Below are 20,539 nucleotides of genomic sequence, written 5' to 3' on the forward strand. Positions count from 1 at the left end.
ACAAGTATTTTTAGGCATGTGAAACTACATGGTATGATACTGTAATGGTAGGTGTGTATCACTCCCTATACGTTTGTCCAAACCCATAGCTTCTACATCATCAAGAGTGAACCCGGGCAAACTATGGACTTTGGGTGATTATGATGTGTGTCCGCGTTGGCTCAACATTTGTAGCAAAGGTACCACCCTGGTGGGGGTGTTGATAACCAGGGATGCTGTGCAGGTATGGGGGCAGAGTACATGGAAGAAATTTCTGTATCTTCTACTCAGTTTTACTAATGAGTTATTTTATAAAACTACTCTAAATAATAAAATCTATTCAAAACAAAAATCCAGTGTTTATTTAACATCTGCTTCGTACCAGTCACCCTGCTGGCAGGTCAGGAATGTCAGGCAGGAAGTTTGAGCTGCCACCTCTTGGGGTCCAAGAATGTTTTCTGTTGATGCTAATGGGACAGAGATCATAACCTATCACCCCTGCCCCACACTGAGTGCCCAGGTAACATCCACATCCTTCAGCCTGCCAGCCGTGGTATTGAATCATCTGGAGAGAGGATTCTCTAATCCCACCCGAGTCTCCACACATGACCCAGCCTAGAGCAGAGATGAGCCATCCCTCCTGAGCCCTGCCCAGATTAGATTTGTGCACAGAATAAATGACTGTTGTTTCAAGCTACTGAGTTTTGGAGTGTTTATTAGGTACTACGTTATGGGCTGAATTGGGTCCTACCAAATTCATGTTTTGAAGACTTACCCCTGACACCTTGGAATGGGACTGTATTTGGACATAAGGTTTTTTTGAAAAATGATTCTGTTTAAATGAGGTCATTAAGGTGGGCTCTAATCTGGTAGGTCCTTGAGATTTTGAATCTGAGAATCCAGGGGCGAGCAGGCACAGAAAAGAGACTGTAAGGACATCCATCTGCAAGCCAAGGAGAGGGCGTCAGGAGAAACCAACCTTGTGCTCACTTTAGCAACTTATGTAATCAAATTGGAAGGCTACAGAGATGAGCATGGTCCTTGGGCAAAGGCCCCATGCAAATTCATGAGGCATCCCATATTTTTTGGTGACAAGCATGCTACAGTATATCAAGAAGTCAAATTGTAGTGTAAATGTAAATTTATATAATGTTATAAAGCAATGTTACTTCGTTAAAAAAAAAAGAAGAAGAAACGACATCTGCTGACATCTTGGTCTTGGCTGGACTTCCAGCCTTTAGAACTGTGGGAAAACAAATGCATATTGTTTAAGCCAGCCAGTCTGTCTTATTTTGTTACAGCAGCCCTTGCAAACCAATACACATAACGGGAAAACAGATTCAGTCTCCAGAGGTTGACTTTATTTGTACAATCCTTCAAGTTTTTGCTGTTGGCTGTTCGTTTTCTGTTGCTTCATGGAATGGTGTTTCCTATGATTGTCTGACTTCAATAGCACTAACACGTTGTGTGGGGCTTCCCTGGTGACTAAGATGGTAAAGAATCTGCATGAAATGCAGGAAATCTGAGTTCGAACCTTGAGTCGAGAAGATCCCCTGGAGGGAGGGCATGGCAACCCACTTCGGTGTTCTTGCTGGGAGAACTCCATGGGCAGAGGAGCCTGGCAGCTACGGTCCATAGGGTCACCAAGAGCAGAACACCACTGAGATACTAACAAACACACACACAAAACACCTTTTGTAGGGTAATAATGTTAGTCAAAGGAACAGTTTACAAAAGCTGGTGGAGTTCATGAACTTCTCCTAAAACACGACTTCCCTGAATCTCTTTTAGTCAGCAGTATAAACACACATGACCTTTCCTTCCCTCACTGAACTTATCTCCTGGGAAATTCACTGGGCTTGTGTAATTATTTCTGAAAGGTAAAGAAAACATTTGTCCCAAGGAACAAAGAGTTACTACCAAAAGACTCAAAAGATAAAATGTTTGTAGTGTTTTTTTTTTTTGTAGCCAACAATCTACATGTTCAATCTAATTTATCTTGAGGATTTCACATGAGGGAACCATGTATTATTTCGAGGAGGATAAATCTTGATATTCTCCTAACTTCTTAGCCACTACTTTTGGGGCAATACCAAGCTGCTGTACCTGCTCCCACCTGGGTCAGGAGTAAGCCTTTCTCCAGCAACTGCCATCCACATCCCTCCCCTGTTGGCTCATTGTTGTGTCTTGGGAGTTGGAGACACACAGTTGGAGGGGGTTGGGGTTGTGCAACAGGAGGAGACTGGGCTAGTTAATAGAATCTTCAGGGCTGGGGCCCAGTGAAACCTTGACAGAAAAGCTGGAGGGAGAAAGAGGCCCGACTCATTGAAAAAGGCCCAGATGCTGGGAAAGGTTGAGGGCAGGAGGAGAAGGGGATGACAGAGGATGAAATGGTTGGATGGCATCACCGACTCAGCTCTGGGAGGTAGTGAAGGACAGGGTACCCTGGGGTACTGCAGCCCATGGGGTTGCAAAGAGCTGGACATGACTGAGCAGCTAAACAACATGAGGCCCCAGGGGCACAACTGAACACATTTGGTGATTGTAACAGAGTAAGAGAGACACATGGAAGTGGACATTTTCACCTGTTGCAACGGAGTGAATCATCTCTTTGAGAAACATATATGCTGAAGCTTTAACCACACCTCCACAACATGTGACTGTATTTGGAGACAGAGTCTTTGAAGAAGTGATTAGGTTAGATGAGGTCATAAGTTGAAGTCCTGGTCTGATGGAACAGGTGTCTCTGTGAACGAGGAAATATGCCAAAGCTGTCTCCCTCCAGCACCCTGGCTGTCTGCAAACCAGGAAGAGAGCCCTCACCAGAACTCCATCAGTCTGGCACCCTCATCTTCGACCTCCCAGCCTGCGGAACTGTGACATGTGTACTGTTTAAGTCACTGGGCCTGTGGTCCTTTGTTATGGCAGCCCCAGGAGACTAGGACATCTGTTCATCCACCTAGGATATTGGCCTGCTTTTAGTAGATTGATGTGCACACTTGCTGGCCTCTGTGTGCCCCTTGCCATGTACAGTAAAGTATTTCTGGATTGTAAGTGTCTGAAATTTATAATAAATGTTGCTTATCAAGGTGATACAGAGGGGAAAGCAAGCTTAAGTTCCATAATAGAAGTCCACCAGACTTTTAGACCTTACTTAGCTTTCAGGGGGTGGATTGCTCCAGCTGCCTTACTTGAAAGTAGATTTAAAGGGGAAGATTCGAAGAAGGCAGGCCTGCAGCTGAGGAGGCTGTTTCAGAAATCTCAGGTAGAGCTTGGGTCTTTCTGGTACAGGACTGAGGGGCAGCAGTGGTTAGGTTACACATATATTTTGAGGGTCGAGGAGACAGACTTTTCTGGCATCTCAAGGCAGGCTTTAGGTCCAGGCCTCTACGAGACTGGGGCTGTCATTCACTGAGATGCTGGAGAGAGTGCAGGGAATGGTTCCAGAAGCAATTTCACAGGCAGTGTTTGGTCACGTTACATGTAAAATGTCACATACATGTCTGAGGGGAGGATCTCAGAGGCTCAGGTAGCCAGTTTTTGAAGACAGGGAGCTCTGGATCAGCAGTGTAAAACCAAGAGGCATTAGTGTAGAGAACCAAGCAGCTGTGCTTTCTCAAGTGCCCAAGACAATCCAATGTCTCCATTCCCCAGTGTTATTATCAGTCTCAGAAGTGAACCAGTTTTGACAACAAGTTACACTGTCAACCATTGTCTGCCCCTAGTCTGATGAAAGTCGTGGCATGTGATGGGAGCCCCAGGGGAGGGGGTGAAGGTGAGGAAGAGAAGAGACGCAGGATGAGCCTTGGGAACACCATCACTTAGAGGTCAGGCAGTGAGGGAGGCCAGCAAAGGAGGCAGAGAAAGGGGCTGTGAAAGAAGGTGACCACGAGGGGCTCAGGTCCCAGAAGAGAGTACTGAGAAGGTGGGGTGACTAATGGGGCCCCTAAGGCACAAACTTCAGGCATCTTCTCCGTCCATCTTCATTCATTTCCCCCAAGCTCATCCAGGCCCAAGGCTTACGTCCCCATGTGTGTTACAGTGACTCACCTGTAGACACCTCGATCTTCTAAACTGACCTCCCTGCTTCCATCTGTGCCGCTGCCCCATCTCCTCTCCTGACAGCAGCCAGGGTAACACCTCCCAGACATTGCCTCCTCATCAGAGGCTCCCCCTGGACACTGGCTTTTACAGCAGCCCTTTCCCATTTCATTCCCCACTCATGCTCTTTAGCGCTTAGGACTCCAGACAGGCTTTTTTGTCTCCCCTACCTCTTGCCCACCCCAAAGGATGTGAGCTCCATCAGGGAAGGACTCTTCCTCCATTTGTTGCCATGCCTGGCACGCATAACAGGTGCCCTGTGAATATATGTGGAACAAGTCAACGACAAAAAAAGAAACAGGACCTGTGAAGGAAGGCCAGAGGGGAGTCAGAGTCAGGAGAGAGACGAGGGTAGTTCATGGGCTCACATTGGTCGAAGAAAAGCTCATCCGTGTTGTGGAAAGGTTGAATCGAATGGGCAGGCCACAGTAGAGCTGGGTTTGCACATCCCTGAAGACTACCACTGATAGCGATGTCCAGGTATCATGGCACCAGGAAGACTGAGCTGGTGAGAAATTAAGTCTATCGTGGTTCACAGGACCGGGGAGAGGACGCAGGGGCTTTTTGAGAAGATGCTGGAACAGAACAGAAAGTGTAGGTGTAGAGGGGAGGTTGGCAAGAGAAGAGGTGAGCAGGGTGAGACGCAGGGAAGTGGAGACAGGCTTTTGGCACAGGTCAGGGAGGGATCTTGGGGGAGGTTGGGTGTCTGGGGAGGATGGAGCAGAGGAGAGCTGCCGCCACTCAGTGCAGCAGCGTTGACGCAGAAAGGCCCAGAGCACCCACACCACATCCATCCCCGGCAGCACTTGGAAGGCAGCCCTTTGTGGTTTCTGGGACAAAAGCTATTCTATGGTTTTCTTTTTTTAATTCATGAATGAGCTCAACATGCTTTATTTTTTTAAGTCAATCATTTATTCTTCCTTAAAGAGGGAAACTATAAAAGCAGAAAAACCCACACAGTCATTTCTGTTGTTTTTCATTAAAATGGTAGTTTTAAACGCTTCAGTTCAGTTCAGTTGTTCAGTCGCGTCCAACTCTTTGTGACCCCATGGACTGCAGCACGCCAGACCTCCCTGTCCATCACCAACTCCCGGAGTTTACTCAAACTCATGTCCATCGAGTCAGTGATGCCATCCAGCCATCTCATCCTCTGTCGTCCCCTTCTCCTCCCACCTTCAATCTTTCCCAACATCAGGGTCTTTTCAAATTAGTTTAAATGCTTACATTTTCTTAAAGAATGTTACAGAGCCTGCTTGTCTGTTGGTTGTATACTTAGAGCATGCTCTTAGGGTTATTTTTAAAAATATTTTCTCCCAGCGCTCCAGAGAGAGAGAAAATAGGCAAGGAGGCCTGTTCAGGTGATTCTGTACATTAAAGAATATTTTCATTCCATGTTTTTTTTTCTTTTTCTCTTCAGAAATGTACTGCATTCATTTTGTAGGGCTGCCACAACAGATTACCATGGAACTGAGAGAACTTTGGGCCCTCCCTGTTCTGGAACCCCAAAGTCGGACTCGAGGTGTCGTAGGCCATGCTCCTCCCGAAGGCGCTAAGGCAGGATCCCTTCTCTCCTCTCCCAGCTCCAGGTGGCTCCAAGTGTTCTTGGTTTGTGGCTACATCACTCCAGTCTCTGCCTACAACGTCACATCACCTTCTCTCATGTGTATCTGTCTATGTCTCAGATTCCCCTCTCCTTTCCCTTATGGGAGCACAAGCCATTGGACTGAGGGCCTACCTTAAATCCAGGATGGTTTTGTGTTGGAACCTTTAACCACATCTCAATGACCCTGTTTCAAATACAGTCACATCATGGGTACTGAAGATTAGGACGTGGATATATGTGTTCAGGGATCACTCTGCAACCCACTGCATGTCATTTTGTAATTTGACATGTGATTTACTTCTTGTGGGCAGTTATTTTGTGTTCTGGAGAACTGCGCCACTTAAAATAATTATATAAGTAAATAAGGTAGTTTTGAATTTCAGAAAAACAACTAAGTCCATTCTTTAATTGCATTTTCTAGATCATATATAACTAATGGACGACTTGGGCATTAAAATCAGACGTTCAGCACTCTGCAAGTCGTATGTTTCTCTTGCTGACAGTAAATCGACTAGAAAACACAATTAGGAAAATGTCTTTTGAAGAAATGCATTTCGTTCAGTGCATTCTCCACGGGCTGGCGCAGATTAGACTCCTGATTAATTTGGAGTTGTGGCAAACTTCAATTCCATGTGTTTCAAATGACTGTTTCCCTTGAACGTAGAGTGTAGGGGTTTGTGAATGAGCTGGAAACAGAGAGATGGTTTGCGATGTGTGGTGTCAGGTGGAGAGAATGATGTGTATTCAGCACTGACTTGATGAAAAGTGCTCTCACCATGGAGTTTCATTCATTATCTGAGCAGCTCAGGAAGGTAGATTGGGTCTCTCCTGCCTCATCGTTGAAGTGACTGAGAACCGGGGTGAGTCCCTGACCTGGCCCAGCACTCAGCTGGGAACCCACAGGGGCAGGATGTGGCCCTGGTGCCTCTGTCCCATGACTGTCTATCTGTGCTTCTTTCACTGGCTTGAGGGTGAAGACAGAGCAGAAGTCAGAAGCTGGGTTCCTGTTCTGACTTCACCACGCCCCGCTCTTGAACCTGAGTGCTGATCAAGAGACAGGGCTGGTATCACCTAATAGTGCTTATGTGTGGAACCTGGGAAAATGGTACAGGTGAACTTATTTGCAAAACAGAAATAGGGTCACAGATGTAGAGAACAAACTTAGGGTTTCCAAGGGGGAAAAGAGAGGCAGGGTGAATCGGGAGGTTGGGATTGACAGATATGACACTACCTTATAGAAAATGGGTAATTAACAGGAACCTCCTGTATGGCACAGGGAACTCTCCTTAATACTCTCTGGCGGCCTAAACGAGATGGAATCTTCAAGAGGGGATGCGTGTGTCCAGGCAGCTGATGCACTTTGGGGCACAGTAGAAACGAACACCACACTGTAAAGCGACCATGTCCAGTCAAAATTCATTTTAAAAAAGAGAGAGAGATGGAGCTGTGAGGTAGTCGAGAGGCCTGGGTCTGGCACAAGATGCCGGGGCTTGAATCCCGCCTCTGCTGCTCGCTCTCTTCGTGACCTTGAGTCACGTCCTCTGGGCCTCAGTTTCCCTGTCTGTGAAGTGGGGATGACATTAGCGCCTCCCTTGCAGACTTGTGTGAGGATTAAATGGATCGACCTACACAGAAAGCACTTGCAACAGTGACTGGGCTGAGAAGTGCTGTTGAGGGCACCTGCTGCCACCCTCCTCTCACAAGGCGGCGTTTCCTCAGGCAGAGACTGTGAGAGCCGGCTCTCTGACCTCTTCCTCAAACCCTGTATCATGACGTGGCTGAAACTGGTGAGACACCCTGAGAGCGCCAATGCCAGTCCAGCCCAACGTGTATTGTTTCATTTCAGTGCAGGGAGTTTTGAGATGTGCCTCAGCTATGAACAACAAAAACTTCAAGAACTTTCTTGTATGTCTGTAGCATTACATCTTCCTAATTCTCGGACATAGAAAACCAATGCTTTGTTTAACAACAACAACAAAAAAACCTTTGTTTGGAAAAAAACAAACAAACATATTTTTATACAAGGCCAAAGAGCAAACAGGAGCTATAATTTATTCAGGGAAGCTGTATTTTATGCAGGGAGAAAACAATCATTAATTATTAGGTTTGACTAGTCGAGTTTAAAATCTGTTTCCAGAGAGATCACACTTAATTTAATCTATGTGCCAAGACCATGTTAAATAAATCTTGAACAAATCTTGTTCTGGAGCAATTTTTAATGTTTGTTACTGTCTTTTTATACCAAGCAGCTTTTTGTGGAAATTGTTTCGTTTCTACATGTTTGTTTTCTAATTGCTCTCCAAAATATATTTGACTGCAATTTTTAGTTTGAAAAAAAAAAAAAACTGAAGTTATTTTTTTGTAAATATTATAGTTTTCTCTAATATTTTTATTATGAGCCTCACTTGTGTTCACATGAAATGAAGATCTAACAACATAGTGGTTTTACAGGAAAAAGTTATTATTTGTTGTGAAAACAGACATACAGTCAACAAAAATTTAATAAACAGATGTACAAATTGCCACACTCATGTAAAGCCAAGGCCTTCATAACAAGGCTTTAATCAATATATGTCATATGAAAATTAAGATTTTCATGAAGTTGGAAAATATTGCCTACAAGATAAGTAACACGGTTGTTGATTATACCAGTAAGGAACACCTTGGCTCACTCCCTGGTTAATATGAGTTGTTGTTTAATTGCTAAGTCATGTCCGACTCTTTTGGGACCCCATGGACTGTACCCACTAGGCTCCTCTATCCATGGGATTTCCCAGGCAAGAATACTGAAGTGAGTTGCTATTTCTTCCTCCAGGGGATCTTCCTGACCCACAGATCGAACCCTATCTCCTGCATCGCAGACAGATTCTTTACCACTGAGCCACCAGGGAGGCCCTCTTAATAGGAGAACAAGAGACGAATTTTGATGGCAGTGTATTTTCAAGGTTTTCCATTAAGCATGTCCTAAAGGGAAGTATTTAAGACAATATTAGATGAGGAGAAAAAGAAACAGGAGCAGTTGCAGTAAAACATGGTAAAAATTAAAAGCAGAAAATGTAAATACTCCCTGGAAAATCTGTGTATTCATTCAAATCGTGCGTATCCAGTGCTCAATTTTAAAATCTTAATACCCAAAAGGGCAACACATCTTTTAAGGAAAATTTACTGTATATCAGGAGAGAGTCAAGCTTTTTTTTTTTTCCCTAGTGGAAAATATACACACAGAGAGAGCCCAACCAGCTTGCTGCTTCATGTCAACCTGAAAACAAATGAGAATTTCTTAAATGTAATAAACATGAGGTTGTTCAATAACCCCATTTTTCTGAACCCATAAGCGGCAGTTATTCAGGATGCAGCTGCCGTGGTGAGGAGACAGGAAGTATTCATTTTACTGAGATGCTGATTAAGTACACATTCTCCTGCTGCAGCTCCGAGCTCCTTCTGTGACATCACGGGAGTTAGGTGAGAAGTAATTTCATTGAGAGAAAAGCCCAACTTCCCTCTGAGCTTACGGCTCTTAATAAAACAAAGGCAATGTTGTTTTTCACATCTGAGTTGCCTTGGTTGCAGACAGATTCTCCCCTTCAGATGTATGGTTTTCCATAGAACCAAAGGGATTATTTCACATCTGGAGCTGGAGGGTGGGGAGAGTTGGGACGGGGGGATTCCTGAGCTTAATCATGAACCTGGAGCATCCATCACCTGTGTGCTTACCTGGGCACCAGAGGGTGCAGCCAGATCACTGTTTAATTTTACTTAGTGTTAATATTAATAGTTATAACAATTTTAAAATGACACTCTCATGTTGGAGTTGATATACAAACACTACTGATGATGTGTAAATCAGATAGAGCTTCCTCGGTGGTTCAGTGGTAAAGAGTCCACCTAGCAATGCAGGAGGTGTGGGTTGGATCCCTGGGTCAGGAAGATCCCCTGGAGAAAGAAAGGGCAACCCACTCCAGTGTTCTTGCCTGGAGAATTCCATGGACAGAGGAGCTTGGTGGGCTACAGTGCATGGGGTCACAAAGAGTTGGACACGACTTAGCAACTAATAACAACAGCAACAAATAAAACGTGTATGTAATGAGAACCGACTGTACAGCACAGGGGACCCTACTTGGTGCTCTGTGGTGACCTGAATGGAAAGTCCAAAAAAGAGGGGTGTATGTACTATGTATTGGAGAAGGCATTGGTACCCCACTCCAGTATTCTTGCCTGGAGAATCCCAGGGACAGAGGAGCCTGGTGGGCTGCAGTCCATGGAGTAACTAAGAGTTGGATACGACTGAGCGACTTGACTTTCGCTTTTCACTTTTCTGCATTGGAGAAGGAAATGGCAACCCACTCCAGTGTTCTTGCCTGGAGAATCCCAGGGATGGGGGAGCCTGGTGGGCTGCCGCCCATGGGGTCGCACAGAGTCGGACATGACTGGAGCGACTTAGCAGCAGCAGCAGCAGCAGCAGCATGTGCTGTGTATAGCTGATTCACTTTGCTGTGTGGTAGGAACTAACAGAATATTATATAGCAGCTCACCCTTCAATAAAAATTAATTTTTGAAAAATCAGAGGGAAAAAGCACCAACTGAGAGATTTCCATGTAAAATTTTCTTTTAAAAAAAATGACACTCTTATGCATGGATTGGCAAACTTTTGTAAATGGGTCAGATAGTTAATATTTTAGTCTTTGTAGGCCAAGGGACAAGTTACTTAGATACCTACATAAGAAGAGCAGAAACAGACTTCTACAAAATCATCATTAATGAAATCCGAAATATAATGATGTCAGTGATAACATTTTTTAATGGATGTCTGTCAATAAGAATGGGGTTGTTTGGGAAAGATAACATTTCTGTAACCAGGGTTCAAGGTTTTAATGTTCCCTGTCATCAATTTTACTGTAAATGTTTATCTCTTAAAGCCATGTCTATCTGGCCATCCTTACAAATGGAGAAGGTAGCCTGGATTTGGCCCAGGTACTAACACATCCTAGATTTTATCTGCTTATGCTTGTAATTCTGGTATTCTTCTCATAAATAAGAAAATAGATATTTTGCCCATATGTGTTTTAATACTGTAGCCCTTTGAGTCTAAATGATTAGCATGAATTTCTATATTTTTATGAGATAGATGCATTCTATTTATAGTCTCCTCTATGTGTTTATTTCCTGTTGAATTCAGGAGTCCATGGCCTGATTGGATTACTACAGTTTGTTTTCCAAGTGGGGACCACCCACGAGTGAGCAGCCAAATCAGCTTAGAGATTGTTGACTAGCATTACAAAGATTGAATAAGGTAGACTAAAGTGACTACGCAGCCAATAGTAAGCAAAGTTTGGTTTGGTGTCTTGGGAAAGTGGTGTCAGACATAGAAGTGTATGTATGTGTATGTGTGTGTTTGTGTCTCTTTAAGTCTAAGATAAATTTTTATTGTGGATCCTAATGCAAAATGTATACAAAATGCTGAGAAGTACTTCCTTTCTCAAAATAATACATTAAAAATAAATCTCCTAGATGCTGATAGAGTAACATTATCAAATAACTCCACTATCCAATGCTAATAAATTATGTCATAACTGATGAGTATCTTTAATTTGAGTGGCTATGGCGTAATGTTTTCCACTTTAGATGATCAGTGATCGGAGGAAGAAATGGCATAATTCTGTCAGGAAAATAATCTCACAGTGCTGTAAGTGTTTTTTGAATCAACCCACAAATTGGAGAGCAAAGATAATCTAAACTCCGGTTCTGTTTATTTGTCAGGAATCAATATTTAAAAAATTATAACTACATGTCTTTATTAGAAAATAGAAACCATAATTGTAAAAAAGTATTTTAAAATATGTTAGTTCACATTCTGAACACAGTTTCAGCATCGTAATTTACACAATTTGTCTCCTTCTCTATAAAAGTTGTTTTCTCCTTCTGTTAAGTGAGATGACTTGTAGCTCAGTCTCTTCCGTCTCTTAATTTCAACCCCCCCATTCACTTCTTTTTAAAGAACGTTTATTGGAGTATGGCTGCTTAACAGTGTTGTTAGTCTCTGCTGCACAGCAGAGTGCATCAGCATATATCTTCTCTTTTTTGGATTCCCCCCCCATTTAGTCACCACAGAGTACTGAGTAAGGTTTCCTGTGCTATACAGTGGCCATCTGTTTTAGTTATCTATATTAGTCATCTATTTTAGTTATCTCATTATTTTTCCATAGTAGCAACGGTGTATATATGTCCAATCCTGATCTCTCAACTCATTCATCCCCCCTTTTTCCCTTTGATATCCGTACCTTTTTTCTCTGTGTCTTTCATTTCTGCTTTGTAAGTGAGATCATCTAGGCCATTTCTTTTCAATTCCATGTACGCATCAATATACCGCGTTTGTTTTTTGCCTTCTGACTGACTTCACTCCATGTGGCAGTGCCATCCATTTCTCATTCAGCCAGTCCTTGGTAGGAACTCTCCAGTATGTGGAGCTAAAATTGCAGATAATCCGAGCTACTCAACGGGACAACATGGTCTTTCCCTGTGGATCACTGAAGCCTAGTATTTGCTCTTCATTTGAATATGAGATATTTCCTAAGGACGGTAGGGCCCACCTGAGAACTGAGGCCAGTGTCCACATGGAAGTGGGCAGTATCATCACTGTCACTGTCCTTATCAGCATCTTCATGCGTTTCTGAAGACTGTTTCACATGTGTGGGAGGAGTGCTGAGAAAACTCAAAATTTAAATAAAGTTAAAACCATCTAATTTTAGCCTTTAAAGTTCATTACCACCCTAATTGTTAAATTATGATTTTATATGCAATACTTATGTGTGATATAAGTGTATGCATGATTACCTAGCTCTCATATATAAATATATGCATATACATATAGTGTACATACACATGTACCTAGATGTTTGTATATATGTGTGTGCCTATATACCTATATATGTGTGTGTATGTACACACACTTTTTAAATATACATGCTTTTTTTTAATTTCAATTTTTACTTTTTAACACCAGAAACATTTTTATACATACTTTTTAAAGTACACATTATGACCCCTTCAGTTCAGTTCAGTTCAGTCTCTCAGTCATGTCCGACTCTTTGCAACCCCATGACTGTTGCACACCAGGCCTCCCTCTCATCACCAACTCCTGGAGGTTACTCAAACTCAAGTCCATTGAGTTAGTGATGCCATCCAACCATCTCATCCTCTGTCGTCCCCTTCTCCTCCTGCCTTCAATCTTTCCCATCATCACCGTCTTTTCCAGTTCTTTGCATCAATCAGGTGGCCAGAGGATTGGAGTTTCAGCTTCAACATCAGTCCTTCCAATGAATATTCAGGACTAATTTCCTTTAGAATGGGCTGGTTGGATCTCCTTGCCATCCAAGTGATTCTCAAGAGTCTTCTCCAACACCACGGTTCAAAAGCATCAGTTCTTCAGTGCTCATCTTTCTTCACAGTCCAACTCTCATGTCCATACATGACTACTGGAAAAACCATAGTCTTGACTAGATAGACTTTTGTTGGCAAAGTAATGTCTCTGCTTTTGAATATGCTGTCTAGGTTGGTCATAACTTTCCTTCCAAGGAGTAAGCGTCTTTTAATTTCATGGCTGCAATCACCATCTGCAGTGATTTTGGAGTCCAAAAGAATAAAGTCTGACTTCTTAGTGAGCAGTAAAAGCCTTTCATTGGTCGTGAACAGTGGTTTGAAAAATAATTGAAAAGAACTGAACAGAGTATGTCTAAATCCTTGGACCTTCATCAAATACCTTCTCCCCCACTTAGTTACATAGACATTACTGTGTGTCTGGGTGTGTATGAGCAGAGCTGTAGTGTAAATGTTTCACATTGTGGCTCATTGCTAAACAATCCTGAGAAACAGCACTAAGTCTTGGTGACAGCAGTGATTAACGTGTGCCTTATATTATCCTAGATATGGTGTATTTTATTGCCAAACACCAAAGCATAATGATTAGTACATTCAGTTCAGTTCAGTCGCTCAGTTGTGTCCGACTCTTTGCGACCCCATGAATCGCAGCACACCAGGCCTCTCTGTCCATCACCAACTCCCGGAGTTCACTCAGATTCACGTCCATCAAGTCAGTGACATCATCCAGCCATCTCATCCTCTGTCGCCCCCTTCTCCTCCTGCCCCCAATCCCTCCCAGCATCACAGTCTTTTCCAATGAGTCAACTCTTCGCATGAGGTGGCCAAAGTACTGGAGTTTCAGCTTTAGCATCATTCCTTCCAAAGAAATCCCAGGGCTGATCTCCTTCAGAAAGGACTGTTTGGATCTCCTTGCAGTCCAAGGGACTCTCAAGAGTCTTCTCCAACACCACAGTTCAAAAGCATCAATTCTTCAGCGCTCAGCCTTCTTCACAGTCCAACTCTCACATCCATACATGACCACTGGAAAAACCATAGCCTTGACTAGACAGACCTTAGTCGGCAAAGTAATGTCTCTGCTTTTGAATATGCTATGTAGGTTGGTCATAACTTTTCTTCCAAGGAGTAAGCGTCTTTTAATTTCATGGCTGCAATCACCATCTGCAGTGATTTTGGAGCCCAAAAAAATAAAGTCTGACACTATTTCCACTTTTTCCCCATCTATTTCCCATGAAGTGATGGGACCAGATGCCATGATCTGCGTTTTCTGAATGTTGAGCTTTAAGCCAACTTTTTCACTCTCCTCTTTCACTTTCATCAAGAGGCTCTTTAGTTCCTCTTCACTTTCTGCCATAAGGGTGGTGTCATCTGCATATCTGAGGTTATTGATATTTCTCCCAGCAATCTTGATTCCAGCTTGTGTTTCTTCCAGTCCAGCATTTCTCATGATGTACTCTGCATAGAAGTTAAATAAGCAGGGTGACAATATACAGCCTTGACGTACTCCTTTTCCTATTTGGAACCAGTCTGTTGTTCCATGTCCAGTTCTAACTGTTGCTTCATGACTTGCATACAGATTTCTCAAGAGGCAGGTCAGGTGGTCTGGTATTCCCATCTCTTGAAGAATTTTCCACAGTTTTTTTTATTGTGATCCACACAGTCAGAGGCTTTGGCACAGTCAATAAAACAGAAATAGATGTTTTTCGGGAACTCTCTTGCTTTTTCCATGATCCAGCGGACGTTGGCAATTTGATCTCTGGTTCCTCTGCCTTTTCTAAAACCAGCTTGAACATCAGGGAGTTCACGGTTGACGTATTGCTGAAGCCTGGCTTGGAGAATTTTGAGCATTACTTTATTAGTGTGTGAGAGGAGTACAATTGTGCGGTAGTTTGAGCATTCTTTGGCATTGCCTTTCTTTGGAATTGGAATGAAAACTGACCTCTTCCAGCCTGTGGCCACTGCTGAGTTTTCCAAACTTGCTGGCATATTGAGTGCAGCACTTTCACAGCATCATCTTTCAGGATTTGAAATAGCTCCACTGGAATTCCATCACCTCCACTAGCTTTGTAATGATGCTTTCTAAGGCCCACTTGACTTCAGACTCCAGGATGTCTGGCTCTAGGTGAGTGATCACACCATCTTGATTATCTGGGCCATAAAGATCTTTATTGTACAGTTCTTTTGTGTATTCTTGCCACCTCTTCTTAATATCTTCTCCTTCTGTTAGGTCCATACCATTTCTGTCCTTTACTGAGCCCATCTTTGCATGAAATGTTCCCTTGGTATCTCTAATTTTCTTGAAGAGATCTCTAGTCTTTCCCATTCTGTTGTTTTCCTCTATTTCTTTGCACTGATTGCTGAGGAAGGCTTTCTCATCTCTCCTTGCTATTCTTTGGAACTCTGCATTCACATGCTTACATCTTTCCTTTTCTCCTTTGCTTTTCGCCTCTCTTCTTTTCACAGCTATTTGTAAGGCCTCCCCAGACAGCCATTTTGCTTTTTTGCATTTCTTTTCCATGGGAATGGTCTTGATCCCTGTCTCCTGTACAGTGTCACGAACCTCATTCCATAGTTCATCAGGCACTCTATCCATCAGATCTCGGCCCTTAAATCTATTTCTCACTTCCACTGTACATTACCTTCTGGAAATGCGTCAGATAATTTAATTTAGGCAAATACTCGTATGTTTGGTTCCACATGGCATTCACACGAACTGTTATTTAGTTAGCTTTTTTCTATCTGCTGCTTATTATAGGTTTCGTATCTGCTATTTTAAGCTTTCTTGTGATAATAAGGCTCAGGATTGGGTTGCAATAATCCAGTAACACCAGTCAAAGAAGGTATTAAGAGACATAGCCTGGAAGTATAATGTTGAACACTGATTTAGGGAGAAAAGAGTTTAATCCTCAGTAATACTGCTTCTAATGATGCCATGTGTTGAAGCAGGGATCATGTATTTTTTATAAGCATTACATAATCTATTGTCTCCCATTAAATACTAATCAATCCAGCCAGAAATCCGACGCTGCAAAAGCATGAGAATTCTCACAGTCCAAATACTACAATGGATTTTTTTTGTTTTCTACCTTATTATTTTCCTTTGAATAAATATAAAGAGTAAGCTTATAGAAATGCAGTAATGTGCCTGAGAAGTTGTATAGTTATTCTCCAATTGATATTGGCCAGTGTATACTAACTATTAATACGTGGGCCCCTCTGGTGACTCAGTGGTAAAGAATCTGCCTGCCAATGCAGGAGACAGGAGATGTAAGTTCAATCCCTGGGTAGGAAAGATCCCTTGGAGAAGGAAATAACAACCCACTTCAGGATTCTTGCCTGGGACATCCCATGGACGGAGGGAGTCTGGCAGGCTACAGTCCACAGAGTTGCAAAAGAGTCAGACATGACTTAGTGACTAAACAACAGCATATTTACTACATATGAATGTATTACTTAATGCGTGGGCCTCTGGGTATGTGAAATTAGCCACTGCTTTTTAGAACTTGAGAAATAATGTAGAGGTAAAAATTCTACCATACATGTACTTTTTTCTTCATGAGCAAAATAAAAGCAGCTCCACATTGGAGAAGTTCTTCTAGAAGGAACAAATTCTAGTAGATTCCAACGTTGTGGAAAGTGAACTTGAAATTGAGGCTTTAAATACAAATTTCACTCAAGGTCATCATGAAAATTTTGTTGGATACCTGGAATTCACAAGTGGTGAAGTACAGTGTGAATGTTAGTGTTTTACAAACATGGAAGCTTTTGAAAATAATTATGTGATTAATACTGCCAGGGTTAACATAATCATGCATTTCCAGGCTCCATGTTTGATACTTTTCCATTGCTACCATAGTTTTTATCCTGTAGTTCATAGATAGACATCTAACTTTCTGAACATTTCTGCCTTTTGGTTTACGTTATGTGAATGCAAATGCTGATGGTGTCCTACATATTCTGAGAGGGAGGGCTTACCCCTATAAAAATTATTCTGCAGAGTTTCAAAGGGCAAGTCTAGAGAGGAACTCTGGTAGCAATCTCAAAAAGAGTCACCCTTTTTGTAAGTACTTACATTTCTGCCATCCATGTACTGTGAGCTTCATGCGCATGCACTCTTTGTTGAGACCAGGACACCGGTTTCTTTCATTACACATGTAAATCTGTGGCAGTTCATCCCACCCTCTGACAATAATACAGGTTCAACATGTGCTGTGGTCCATGAGGTATGGACGCAACACTAATGTAAGTTGAAGTTTTTAAGTGAGGAAACAATCTGACCTTTTTAAATTAAAGACTGTATTTCAGTCAAGAACAGTTAACCAAAGTAAACATTTTTCTAGCTTCTCCAGTATATCCCAGAATAGATTGCAGATTATTCAAATTTAAGGGCCCCAAGTGTTACAAAGCTGTCCTCTTACATTTTTCAAGGCCAGGGATTGATGAAAGATGAGTGATTTCAGTGTCACTTGCTGGGTTAGGCATTGTTCTTAGGTCTTTCCTTGTGATACTTCCTTCACGTCTCTGAAAATCTGTAGGCTGCGTGCTGGCATCTCCGCATTTTGCTGATGTGCAAGCTGAGTCCCATGGAGCCCATGTACCTGGCCCACAGTCTCACAGTCAATAAGTGTAAGAGCTCAGTTGCACCCAAGGCAGGTTGCCTCCAGAGGCCAGGCTTTCAGCCATGATATATTTTTAAATGAAACGTTTTGATAAAAAAGAGAGAAGGACCAGAGTAGTGTTGATATGGTGGTTGGAATGAACACAGCTTGGCTTGGTTCATGAACTCCCGGTATGTCTTCAGACTCTTATGAGAATGCTATTGGAAAAAGATCAATATGTGTATTGCTCACTGTTGTGAAAACCCTATTGCAGAAGAAAACAAACTTACCCATAATTTGGAAGGAAGTTACAAATTTAAGTAACTATTCACCGGACACATGAGCCCTAACTGGTGAAAAAGTAACACTATGAAAAAATACAAATTGTGGTGTTATAACTGACCCTTCGTTATATAATTATCATTTTGTTTCGTGTAAATAGTGTGATGATGCTTGGACGAGAAGCAGATCCCCTCCATGCCCTTCTCAGTGTTTGTCTCTCATGGAAAGCAGGCTTCAGATCATCTCAGTGCCTTTGTGGCAATCCACAAGTAGGAGGCATTTGTTATTTTTAAGTTGTACCTTTGGTTCCCCTGTGGCTCAGCTGGTAAAGAATCTGCCTGCAATCCAGGAGACCTGGGTTCAATCCCTGGGTGGGGAAGATCCCCTGGAGAAGGGAAAGGCTACTCAACTTCAGTATTCTGGCCTGGAGAATTCTGTCGGACACGACTGAACGACTTTCACTTCTTTCCTTCCTTTGGTGATTGAGAAAATAAATAGATACCTTACTGAAGTGCCTCTTAAAGCTCACTCAGAGTTTTCTTTAACTTTCTAATATACACCTGGAAAAGGCAATATGGAAATACTTGAAGGAGAGGAGACACATGTCGTGTGTTTCATGGAATAATCAGGGATGGCATTGAAAACTGTCACTTCATACAGGATCTCTGAATCCTGCCTTCCGCCATGGGCACTTTTACTTACACAAAGTTTCTTGGGTTTCCGCAACATGGGCTTGATTCCTCTTCTTCCTCTAGAGTTTTCTCTTTTGAGTGGCACAACAGCAAATATTTCTCTCTCCCCTCCAGACTCTTCCTCTTAGCCGTTGTCTGATACGATGCAAAATATAATGAGCTGCTAGAACTGATGACTTGCCTTTAAATCAGATGACTTTGGTTATTATTAGAACCAATTTGCAGTGCTTGCGAAAGGAGTGCATACCTGTTATTAATGTCACACAGGAGGTATTTGCCATCTTGGTGCCAGGTGGGTGGGACAGCTCCCTCTCATGGTTAGTTGGTCTCCCTTAAGTGAGCCCTGGGGGAGGGACCGAGTTGCTTAGGTTCTTAAAATCTCTTGAAGACTTCATTTATCTGTGTCTCAATTAATGACTGATGACATCTAGTGGTGGGTGGATTTGAGACACTCAAATGACCATCCCCTGCAGATCAAGATGCAAAATAAACTGTTTATGTTTCACACCTCAGTTCAGTTCAGTCCAGTCACTCAGTCGTGTCCGACTCTTTGCAACCCCCTGGACTGCAGCATACCAGGCTTCCCTATCCATCACCAACTCCCCGAGCTTGCTCAAACTCATGTATATCGCATCAGTGATGTCATCCAACCATCTCATCCTCTATCATCCCCTTCCCCTCCTGTCTTCAATCTTTCCCAACATCAGCGTCTTTTCCGGTTCTTTCCATCAGGTGGCCAAAGTATTGGAGTTTCAGCTTCAGCATCAGTCCTTCTAATGAATGTTCAGGACTGACTTCCTTTAGGATGGACTAGTTGGATCTCCTTGCAGTCCAAGGGACTCTCAAGAGACTTCTCCAACACCACAGTTCAAAAGCATCAATTCTTCAGGGCTAAGCTTTCTTCATAGTCCAACTGTCACATCCATACATGACGACTGGAAAAACCATAGCTTTGACTAGATGGACCTTTGTTGGCAAAGTAACGTCTCTGCTTTTTAATATGCTGTCTAGGTTGGTCATAACTTTCCTTCCAAGGAGTAAGCATCTTTTAATTTCATGGCTGCAATCACCATCTGCAGTGATTTTGGAGCCCCCAAATCTAAAGTTTCCCACTCTTTCCATTGTTTCCCCATCTATCTCCCATGAAGTGATGGGACCAGATGCCATGATATTAGTTTTTTGAATGTTGAGGGTTTTTTTTTTTGTTTTTAAATTTTTATTTTTACTTTATTTTACTTTACAATACTGTATTAGTTTTGCCATACATTGACATGAATCCACCACAAGTGTACATACGTTCCCAACATGAACCCCCCTCCCACCTCCCTCCCCATAACATCTCTCTGGGTCATCCCCATGCACCAGCCCCAAGCATGCTGTATCCTGCATCGGATGTAGACTGGTGATTCGATTCTTACATGATAGTATACATGTTTCAATGCCATTCTCCCAAATCATCCCACCCTCTCCCTCTCCCTCTCCCTCTGAGTCCAAAAGTCCACTGTACATATCTGTGTCTTTTTTGCTGTCTGGCATACAGGGTCATCATTGCCATCTTTCTAAATTCCATATATATGTGTTAGTATACTGTATTGGTGTTTTTCTTTCTGGGTTACTTCACTCTGTATAATCGGCTCCAGTTTCATCCATCTCATCAGAACTGATTCAAATGTATTCTTTTTAATGGCTGAGTAATACTCCATTGTGTATATGTACCACAGCTTTCTTACCCATTCATCTGCTGATGGACATCTAGGTTGTTTCCATGTCCTGGCTATTATAAACAGTGCTGAGTTTTAAGCCAACTTTTTCACTCTTTCACTTTCATCAAGAGGCTCTTTAGTTCTTCTTTGCTTTCTGCCATAAGGATGGTGTCATCTGTGAGTCTGAAGTTATTATTTCTCCCGGCA

General features: G+C 42.6%; 1 protein-coding gene and 1 non-coding gene across 3 annotated transcripts in view; both read left to right on the plus strand.

Annotated features, from left to right (window-relative positions):
* CTNND2 (catenin delta 2) overlaps positions 1-20,539 on the plus strand; it is a 935,828-nt gene that overhangs the window by 570,947 nt on the left and 344,342 nt on the right. The window lies entirely within an intron of this gene.
* LOC138094772 (U6 spliceosomal RNA) lies at positions 962-1,065 on the plus strand. Its single transcript, XR_011146282.1, has one exon. It is a non-coding gene; the product is annotated as a U6 spliceosomal RNA (small nuclear RNA).

The sequence above is a fragment of the Capricornis sumatraensis genome, chromosome 18, assembly GCF_032405125.1.
Source record: "Capricornis sumatraensis isolate serow.1 chromosome 18, serow.2, whole genome shotgun sequence".
Classification (NCBI taxonomy): domain Eukaryota; kingdom Metazoa; phylum Chordata; class Mammalia; order Artiodactyla; family Bovidae; genus Capricornis; species Capricornis sumatraensis.